The sequence below is a fragment of the Pseudonaja textilis genome, chromosome 3 (genome assembly GCF_049901715.1).
Source record: "Pseudonaja textilis isolate UNSWEBS1 chromosome 3, rPseTex1.2, whole genome shotgun sequence".
NCBI classification, from domain to species: domain Eukaryota; kingdom Metazoa; phylum Chordata; class Lepidosauria; order Squamata; family Elapidae; genus Pseudonaja; species Pseudonaja textilis.
In genome coordinates this window covers 119673707-119683747 of record NC_141992.1, presented here as the reverse complement: position 1 = coordinate 119683747, position 10041 = coordinate 119673707, and positions in this window count along the sequence as shown.

The window sequence follows — 10041 nt, the reverse complement described above, 5'->3', positions numbered from 1 at the left end:
TGAGTGTATTTGCGCATATGAGAACCAATTCATCTTTATACCTTGTTCCTCTAGTTTTTGCATAGATTTAAGTTCACCCTTTTCATTCAATATTTCACCCTATCTAACTGTTTGTTCCTTTTTGTATATTATAGGATGCAAAAAGGACTGGAATTTTCAAATAACATTGTCTTTTAATCTTCTCCCAGTTTAACCACAGAGACTCCAGTATATAATGTCTTCTAAAATACCCTGTGTTTGTATTTACCTTCATTCTTGAATAAAAGTTAAATTAACTATAAGTTTAAGACAGGTTTGGAAATAAACAGGAAAAAGCTAAATAAGCCTTTGATTTAAGGAAGTTAGAAATAAATTATGGTCCAGACAAATTTTGAACATTGAGGTTTTTATTACAAGATTTTAGACACAATTATATAAAAGAAACAGCTTTTAATGGGAACCAAATTGTTTAGTCATTACAGAGATTTGAGACTTTATGATTTCAGAAATTGGACACTAGAAGGAGATTTAAGATTCCAGGCATGGAAAAAAAAGGTGTAAATTTGCCCATGGTATCTGGTTAGTACAGAGATTTTTACAAATGACACAAAATATTATAATATTTGAAATACTCCAGAAGATTTTTCTTAGAGTAGGGATGTACTTTAACAAAGCAGCTTTGATTGCAAAACCTACTCCTTGAGTACTGTTGTCAGTCTGTGGTTTGTTTGTTTATTTAAAAAAAACTCACCATATGTCCACTCACTACTTCCTGTAATGAATCTTCATCTATTAGTCTGGTTTCATTGAGTGCAGCAATGTCAGTGCTATGTGTGCTGTTCATCTTTCAAGCCTTGACACCTTGTCTCTATCCAGCAAGGTATGAACCAGGCTTGAACAATGAGAGTGGTTTTTTTATTCTTTTTTTCCTTGATTCTCAACTGCTTAAGGAGATTTCTAACCCTCTTCCTCATCGGGAGTTCTACCCCATAAGGCCTGCTCAATCACCCTGGATGCTGCCAGACATCAACACACCCTTGCAAATATATGTGCATGGAATACACAGAAATAACTCCCTGGTGTAATTATTTCTCAACACTCTGGCAAAATTCCAGCCACAATATGGATATAGTTCATATTTTAGATAGCCATTTCAGGATGATAACATTTTCTCACACTAGTATCCAGAACTAAGCCAACATACATAAAATATAAGAAGAAAGTCTTAATCTCATTTTCTGGCAATGAGATGTGCCTGATGAAACTCTTTAAGCTTCTTTACGACTCTTGGAAGCAAATCTAAAAATAATTTTTGGTTTCTTTCTCCTTTGCATTCCAAAATGTTTGCATTCTTTATTCCTTGTCATACTTTATGACAATATTTTTTGGATATCCTTCCCATCCCCCACCACCCAAAATCAACAACTACAGAATTGGGACTTTGAAGAGATTTATTCTTCACAAAATGCTATGTCAACTAAATCACCTTAGTTCAAATGAAACAGCTCTTATTCGCCTGTCCCCCACCCCAATTGCAACTTCCAGCGATTGTGTACTGTCTACAATGGGAAGGAAACCTTAAAATACATGCATTCCTTTTCCCTGGATATTTGACCTTGGATCCATTTCAATTCAACTTGGCAGGAATCCAGCTTTTTGCTCTTGGTAGTTTTTGTCTAGCTCTTACAAAGTTTTAAACTCTTTCTTGTATATAAAGCTTCTTGTTCCTTAAATATTTTCATAATATCATATTATCAACCACTTCAACAATATATTCAGAGAGGTGTTGATTCATCAACTGTAACTCAAAATTTGTAAAATTACTTACACAAATGTTTGAAAAAAAAAAATCCCAGGATTTAAAATCTTGTATATCACACATCTGTACTTAAGTTTCAAGCTAAAGATCTCAGTGTTGAAAGCAGTAAATAAAAATAATTTCTCACTGAAAGTCATACATCCCAGCAATACAGTGGTTCTCTCCAGAAGCTAGAAAAGGAGAATGTCATCTGACAAAAACTGTTGCTCTGTAGTGGAGACTAGTAGAGAAAAAAAGACATATTATTATCCAAAAGGCAACTCAATATCATTAGTACCATAATTCTGATTTTCCTAACAACCCATTATTTTTGTAATTTATGAAAGGAGAGATTTTCAGGCAGACCATCAACTTACCTGAAGTTCCAAACAAAACCATCTGAAAAGCTAATAGAGAAGACCTCAAGCAAATATCTAGAGGCAACATATTTTACTATATTGAGGCCATTGCAGAAAATAATTTTTTCTAGGATTAAATCCTACTAGTGAAAATGCTGATTGTTAGTTGACCTGGTTATCTTTGGGACCATCTCTTCCAGATAGAATCTGGCCACTCTGCACTGTCTATTTGAGAAGGATTGTTTGAGATGTCTATTGCCAGGAAGTTAAAGAAGTTGGGATTTTGAGAAAGACCTTCTTGATGTGACCCCTTGATGTGAAATACTTTTTCTCCTGAAGTCAGGTTGGCTCCCATAGAAAGAGCAGTAAACATTATTCTATTCCTGAGAACACTTGTTGAGGAAGCGTTTTCCATCTACTGTGCATTGTACAAGCCCCAGGTTCAAAAAGGTTTTCAAAGACAACTCAGTTCATTGCAGTTTTTATGCTTCATAAAGTGGAGTATGCAGATTCATCACATATAATATTATTTACTGTTGTCATTATGTTCCTGTCAGCCTCCAAGAATCCTTCTTCTGCTTGTCTTCCCAGCTGCCATAGAAACGGGGGAGAGAAGAATAATTGGGCTTCATGGGGGAAGAGTGCTGGAGGTTTAAGTTGGTGAAATGTAAAAGTTGGGATGTTTTCTTGACTATGTTTACTTGCTTACTGCGCAGATGTACTTCTTATCTGAATAGACCAAGGTCAACCATCTTGGCATACCAGATGTCTGAAACAACACCTGAAGATGCCTCACATGACATCATACACATCTCAGATTGGATGGCCAATTTGAACTGTTGGGGGTAGGAACATGAGATAATTTTCTATATGTGATTTTCGCGCCTATTGCCTCAGATCTTGTATTCTTCTGATGCTACCACTTCAATTTACAATAAAAGTCCTTTTCTCTATAACAATGGAATCTAAGGTTTTCTTTCTTGAATTTTGAATAGAGCTCCACCTGACAGTTCCCTTAAATTAGTTTGAAAAATCATTATAAATGTGTTATATTTCTGACATACATGAGGAGCTTCATGTCTGTAGCAGTCTAGTTCTTTCACTTTAGGCTATGGTTCTGCTCATTGCTGACTTGCAGCTCGTTTTTCACTTGCTTGAAGTTAATTATCTTTTTGAGCTTAAATGGGTTCACATATCCTTGCATACAAAGTTATTATGTCAGCATATCAATTTGTAAGGTATAATAAATAGGTATAATAAATATTTTTAAACTAGGTGACTGAATACTTTTAGAAGTTTTGAATCAAACTTGGAAAAATTAAAAAGGTATCTTTGAACCTTATAGCTATCTAAATATAAAAATAGTTGTAATAAACTGTCTCCTTTTAATAAAGGTTTAAACAGATATTTTAAATTTAAAACAAAAGAAAATATTTATTTCTCTATTAAGTCAGAAACTGGATATTATGTATTATTTCAAATATTCCTTTTCCAGGAAGAAAAAGAGAAACAGTTTGATGTAGTGGTTAAAATGTTGCCCTGGAGACCAGGAATTCTAGTTCCCACTTGGAAATGAAAAATCGGCTGTGTGGCTTTGGGTCAATCACTTTGTCACAGAGTTGTTGTAGCAGGAAACTTGGAGAAGCAAGTACTATTGGTATGTTTGCCATCTTGAGTTGTGAAAAAGAAAAAGAACCAGATTTAAAAAATGCTAGTATTCCTGCAGGAAATTTTAAATTATTTTATTATTTTTATTTCACATTTGAAAATCAGTTTGGATTAGCAAATAGAAAAAAATTCACCAGTGTTAATGATACAATTAAATGAACTGAATAACTCACTCAAATAATTTGTGACTGATACAAGGTATGCTAGTATCCATATAACCTATAGGATGCTTGGAATGTCATAGGAATAATCAAGGCAGTAAAACAGAAAAGAAGACGGGAAACAAAGCATCATTAGTGTGCTGTGTTTGAATCTTTTGCTCATAAAATTTTTATCTTATATTTTCTGTTCAGTAATGTTTTCCCAATGAAACCTATGAAGTTTTTATTATCTTACTATTATTCACACACTTTTTATAAATTATTTTATTAACTCTCTGCTTTCTTTTCTGTTTCAATGTAAGTATGCAAGCTCAGTGAAAAACTACTTGTTGTATGTACCGTATTGTTTACACACAGAGAATTGCAGTCTTAATCTTGTCAGAAGATTGTCAGAGCTATTAAGATTCCTGTTACAAACCTCTGTGTCTTTGCATAAATATTATGTTTGTGGAGATGTTTATATATTTATTTCTAATCAAGCATAATGAGCATTTATTTCAGCATATATACCAAAAATAGGTTGAGCCATCTAATCCTATTATGTGAACAAGGATATTGCTCTGTTATAATAAAGTATTATTAACAATGTCAGCAATAGCAGTCCAGAAAATTCATATTACAACAGATTCCCTTTCATAGCTTTTATTTTCTGCAGTTTTTTCTTGTCATTTATTTCAATATTCTTTTCCCTTCATTCCTAATGTTCTACTGATAACTTCAGGGTTATTCTTGCTCATGTACTGGTAGTTATTAGAAACAGAAAATTATTTGGAGCTCACACCCAACTCAATTATGCACAGGGGAGGATGTGTAGGCAGTTGTTTCTCCCTGATTTCACAGTATCACAGTTAATTGGAAATTATCATATTCTGCATTGAAGATATTTCAGTTTGGCTTTTGCAGGCTGTATTTGAGCAGGAAGAATGTGAATAGTTCAGCACTCCAGTGTTTCCTGGGACTTAATACCCCAGATACAATCACCATATCTGATTGCCTGGTTGGGTAAACTGCATACCCTTTCAGACAGTAGTATTTCCCAGCTATAACAAGACTCTTGTCAGGATTTCATGTATTTCATGCATAAGTAATCAAAACAAATACTGCATTTTCCTATACAATTTTCTTGCACATAGGGGCTGGTCACTGATATAATAAATCAAATTTGGTTAATAAATACTCAAATCCCACTATCCTGCATATCAAGTGCCACACTTTAATCAAATTTACTTCCATTTTGCTTTTTTAAACTTATTTTAGCACAAATCCAAAATGGAGTCTTTTAATATGGATGACAAGGTAAACTTCAAATTTTGTAATGCAATGTATGAAAATGACAACAGGTACACTCAATAACTGAGTTTGAGATTGGATTGTGCAAACACTATTTGTTATAAAAAATCCACCAGATATCTATACTGACTTAACCAAGACACAAATATACTGACAGCTTTCTCTTTCAGAGTGGAGAAAGGCCTTAAAGAAATAAGTCACTCTTGTTTTGATCCTAACACAGGAGTTAGGATAGTTTCATACAACCAATTTTCCAAGCATTCCAAATCCTCATAAATTGAATTACAGCTCTCTGCAGTTGTCCTCATTACAACTGCTAGGAACTGTTTATGTGTGGAACAGCACTTTCTACTATCTGACTGAACAAAATATACCACCCTGTGCCTCTTGCCCCATATTTACCCTATCTTTGCATGGTTCATTGTCACAATAACTTTTAAAAATGTATGAGCCACTGCAAGGAGAGCTGCAATCCTTCCCCAATAAAAGACACAAAAAAGGGCACCCTGGTACTTTGATGCATTAATCCAGTTAAGGACAATTGAATAGTCAGGAAATAGGCAGAAGCAAGAAGTGCAAAGTAGAACAATAAGAAAGATCAGGGGACTGGAAATTAAATTTTATGAGCGACTTAGGCAACTGGATATATTCACTCTTGAGAAAAAAATGAGTGAAGCGAGATAACACTGAACCTGAAGAAGTTTTACATAAAAGGTCAAGATATGTCCTCTATTGTTCCTGAGTGCAAGGTGCTGTACAGCAGTGATAACTTACATAAAAGCAGATTATAGCTGAATGTTAGGAAAAATGCCTAATGATAAGAGGAATTTGACAAAAGAACAAATTATAGTGAACAATATAATTGATGAGCTCCCTCTCACTAGTTATATTTCAGCAGAGACTGAGCAGCCATCTGTCAGGAATGTAGCAAAATGCATTATTTCACAGAGCTGGGAATTATGTTCTATTGCCCTTATAATTGTGTGGTTCTGTGTGCATTGGCTCCTACAGTCAGGTTTCTAAAGATACCACACTTTCAAACTTTATATAGGTAGAGACTTCCAGACTTCCACACCCTATCTCTTAGCCCTGATTCATATTTCTAAAATGTAATTAGATAAGGCAATTTTCAGTAAAGCTTTTGTAATTGTAATTGTTAGGATTTTATGTATTTATTTATTAAATTTATTTACTGCCCATCTCACCGTTGAGTGATTCTGGGTGACTCATTTCATTAAAAACAAGACTATAGAAACATTAAACATTGTTAATAAAATTATCTAAAAATCAAAATTACTTATATTCCAAAATCATACTTTTACCTGATTTTAATTTTCTCTTGATCTTTTTGGTTTTTTATTTTATTCTTATGTTTTATCATTGGTATGGTAATTGCTCTAAGGTATCTTAAGTATTGCATATATACAAAGATAAAATATCTAATAAATTAAAAAAATAACAGAAACATCATTACTTAATAATAGCCTTATTTTTTAATTAAATGAGTTGTGAAGCCTTCAAAATCTATGTTAAGAAAATTAAATACATTTTTTTATTCAGAACCTTATGATTTGAACAATTTCTTCAAGAATCTTCATGAGCAAGCAAGGATTGTTTTGAGAACACAAAAAGGAGGCATCACCGTGGTTGGATGTTCAGTTTTACACGAAATTTGCCTTGGTAAATTTTATATATGTCATATATAATAATATATATGTCATATCTTTTATCATAAGGTTTAACCACTCATAGGATTAGAAATAGGACTATTGTGTGAACAAAATGATTAAAAGGAAGCAGCTATCTCAATTGCTTTGAGTTCCCATAGGAGAGATCGAATATTGTCAATACTTCATTGTAGGACAGAACAATGACTGCAACTTTGAAAGAGGCATTGTGTTCACTCCATTTTCAAGATCCTGCCTTGTACACACTTCTATTTGACAAATATTGTTCTATCTATATTCAATCTCCCCTATGTGTGGAGAGTGGTGGAACAACAGCTACAAAACACTTAGAACAAATGGATTATTAAGATTCATGAGAGCCAGGATTTAGATCCTGGCACAGGACTAAAAATACTTTGTTCATTTTCATGGAGGAGTTGGGCAAAGGTTGAATAATAGGAACATGACTGTCTTTGTCTTGCTAGATGGCTTTTGAATTTTTGAACTAAGTATGCTTCTGGACTGCCTAGGATGTTTGGAAGTTGGTGGCATAATTTTATAGTGGTTCTAGTTCTTCATAAGACATTCTGGTTAGTTCTCAAGCTGGATGGGGAACGTTCAGCCCTATGGTGATACATTGTGTGATGCCTCAGGGCTTGTTTCTACTCTTATCCTTTTATGCATCTATATGAAATCAATGGGCAATATCACCCACAAAGTATATTATCAATATGCAGATGGTGGCCAGTTATACATCTCCACTTTGAGATGAATGGGGTTATTGTGGAAGCTTTGATCCAGTGTTTGTAGACTGTCAGAACCTGAATAAGGTGGAATAGACTCAACCTAAGAGAGAATGACTATTCCATTGACCAACTCATTTTTGACTCTTTGTAGGATTGTGCTTCATATGGACAACAGGCTTGCTACCTGGTATTTGTCTTGGACTCCTGATTTTTTTCTAGAATAGCAATTGGAAACTGTGTCCAGGTTGACCTTTGTCCAATTTCAGGGGTACCAATATTGGGCTAGCTTAGAACAAGGGACATTGATGAGAATCACTCATGGTCTTGACTTCTCCCACATGATTTATTTATGCATTAGTTTTATATAGTTGCTTATCTCACTTTCCTTATTCTGGACAGTTTACCAAGTTGAAAATACAAAAGAATAATACAAAAATAACCAAAAAAATTAACCAACATTTTTTAAAATATTAACAATAAAAACTATTAAAATCATAAAACATATGATTTGTGGGAGTGTACCATTCATTTTCCTAATAGTACAACCACTTACCAGTCTCTTCACCAACTTCACTGAATCCTCAGGCCGTATCTTCAGTCGCTTCCAAAAGGCTTACAAAGTCAGAGCCAATCTCACTTTAGCTGGCATGACATTTCAAAGGCTGGGTAATATGACAGCAAATATTGTCCTTCTGGGCCTTGACAGATGACATTCCTTTGTGGATAGTACACCATTTTTTCTACATCCTAATATGATAGGTCGATGAGATTGGGAGAGGTGGGCCCTCAAATATCCCAGTTCTATGCCATGTAGAGCTTTATAGGTAATTACTAGTACCTTGAATTCAGAGGAAAACTGGTAGCCAATGCAATTTGTGGACCAAAGACATATTGCATGCTGATGTAAGGTGCAGACTGTCCACACCACCAATGTTGCACCAACTGGTCTTCAAGGGAAGCTCCATGGAGAGCCCATTACAGTAATCCAAGAAGGAGGTAACCAAGGCATGAGTAACTGAATATAAGAACTTGTGGTCCAGGAATTACTGTAATTCTGTACTGCATTATACATGAAACTACAACTAATCCAGAATAGAGAGGCATAGGCAATTATGGGGGTATCTTGAGCTTCACTGGTTACCATTAGACTTCCAGATGTAATTCAGGAAACTATAGTTTCTCAAAGCATACAACTTGGTTTTCCAAGGACTGTCTTCCATGATTTCTCCTGGCTTGTACAATTGGGAAGAGTTGCCATGTCCCAGGTCCCATCCACTAAGTAGATCCCATCAGGCCCAGCTGATGGGATTTAAGAAACATGTCTTCTCTGTCACAGCACTGCTCTCTGGAACACCCTCCTCCTCTTCAAAATACATCTGGCCTCCACCCTGGCCATATTCAAAAGAGCTTTGAAAACCAGGCTTTTTCTCCATGACTTGGGTTAGAATCTTGCTTATGTCATTGCTTTTGAATGGCTTTTCTTCTTTTTGGCTGGGACATTATTTTAAATAAATAAATGAATATCAGATTTACATGGGACAACCTTAAAGGCGACTTGGAAAATTCAGTTGGTGAAAAATCCAATGGCCAACATGCTTATTGGAAGTCAGTCTTACTATTACCACAAACCACTATTGCTCTTGAAGTATCACTGGTTATTGACACTTTACAAGGGCAAGATATCCAAGCCCTAAATAGGTCAAAGCTCAAGACCACCTATTACATACAGAATCTATTCTGTATATATTCTGGCTGCCCATGCATAGGACACAGAGAATGTCTGTTGAAAATCCCAAATTATCAAGAAATATGATGGGAGGGATGCTCAAAGCGATAATTTTTGTGATGATACTCCTTTTTGAAACTGCTGGCTTCTCAAATAAAGAGTATTATCCACTGTCTGGCCTTCTGAAAGCTAGTAGAAACTTGGCTGTTCCAAAAGGCCTTTGGGACAAGTCCTCTAGAATTCCTGGTACCAGGAATATTATATTAATTATAATTTGCACTTAATTTTATATTGTACTTCTGTTATTGTATATTATTATTAATTGGTATTATTATATCCTTGGATGCAGCTGTCATTTTTATAGTCCAGAGAAGCTAACCTTGATTGGATGAATATATAAAGTATAAATGTAATAACCAAATCAGCCCCTTAAACTATGCAAATGGTGTAACAAAATACATTTATAAGGCAGAAGAAATGGTCCTTTCAGGATATATTAACAAATGGTCCTTTCGGGATATATTAACAAATGATCCTTTCAGGATATATTAACAAATGGTTTAAATAAATAATTTGCTGTCTGCTTTAAAATTCTCTTTTTGACAATTAAGGCATCCACATGTGATATATTTGTGCTTATATGACAT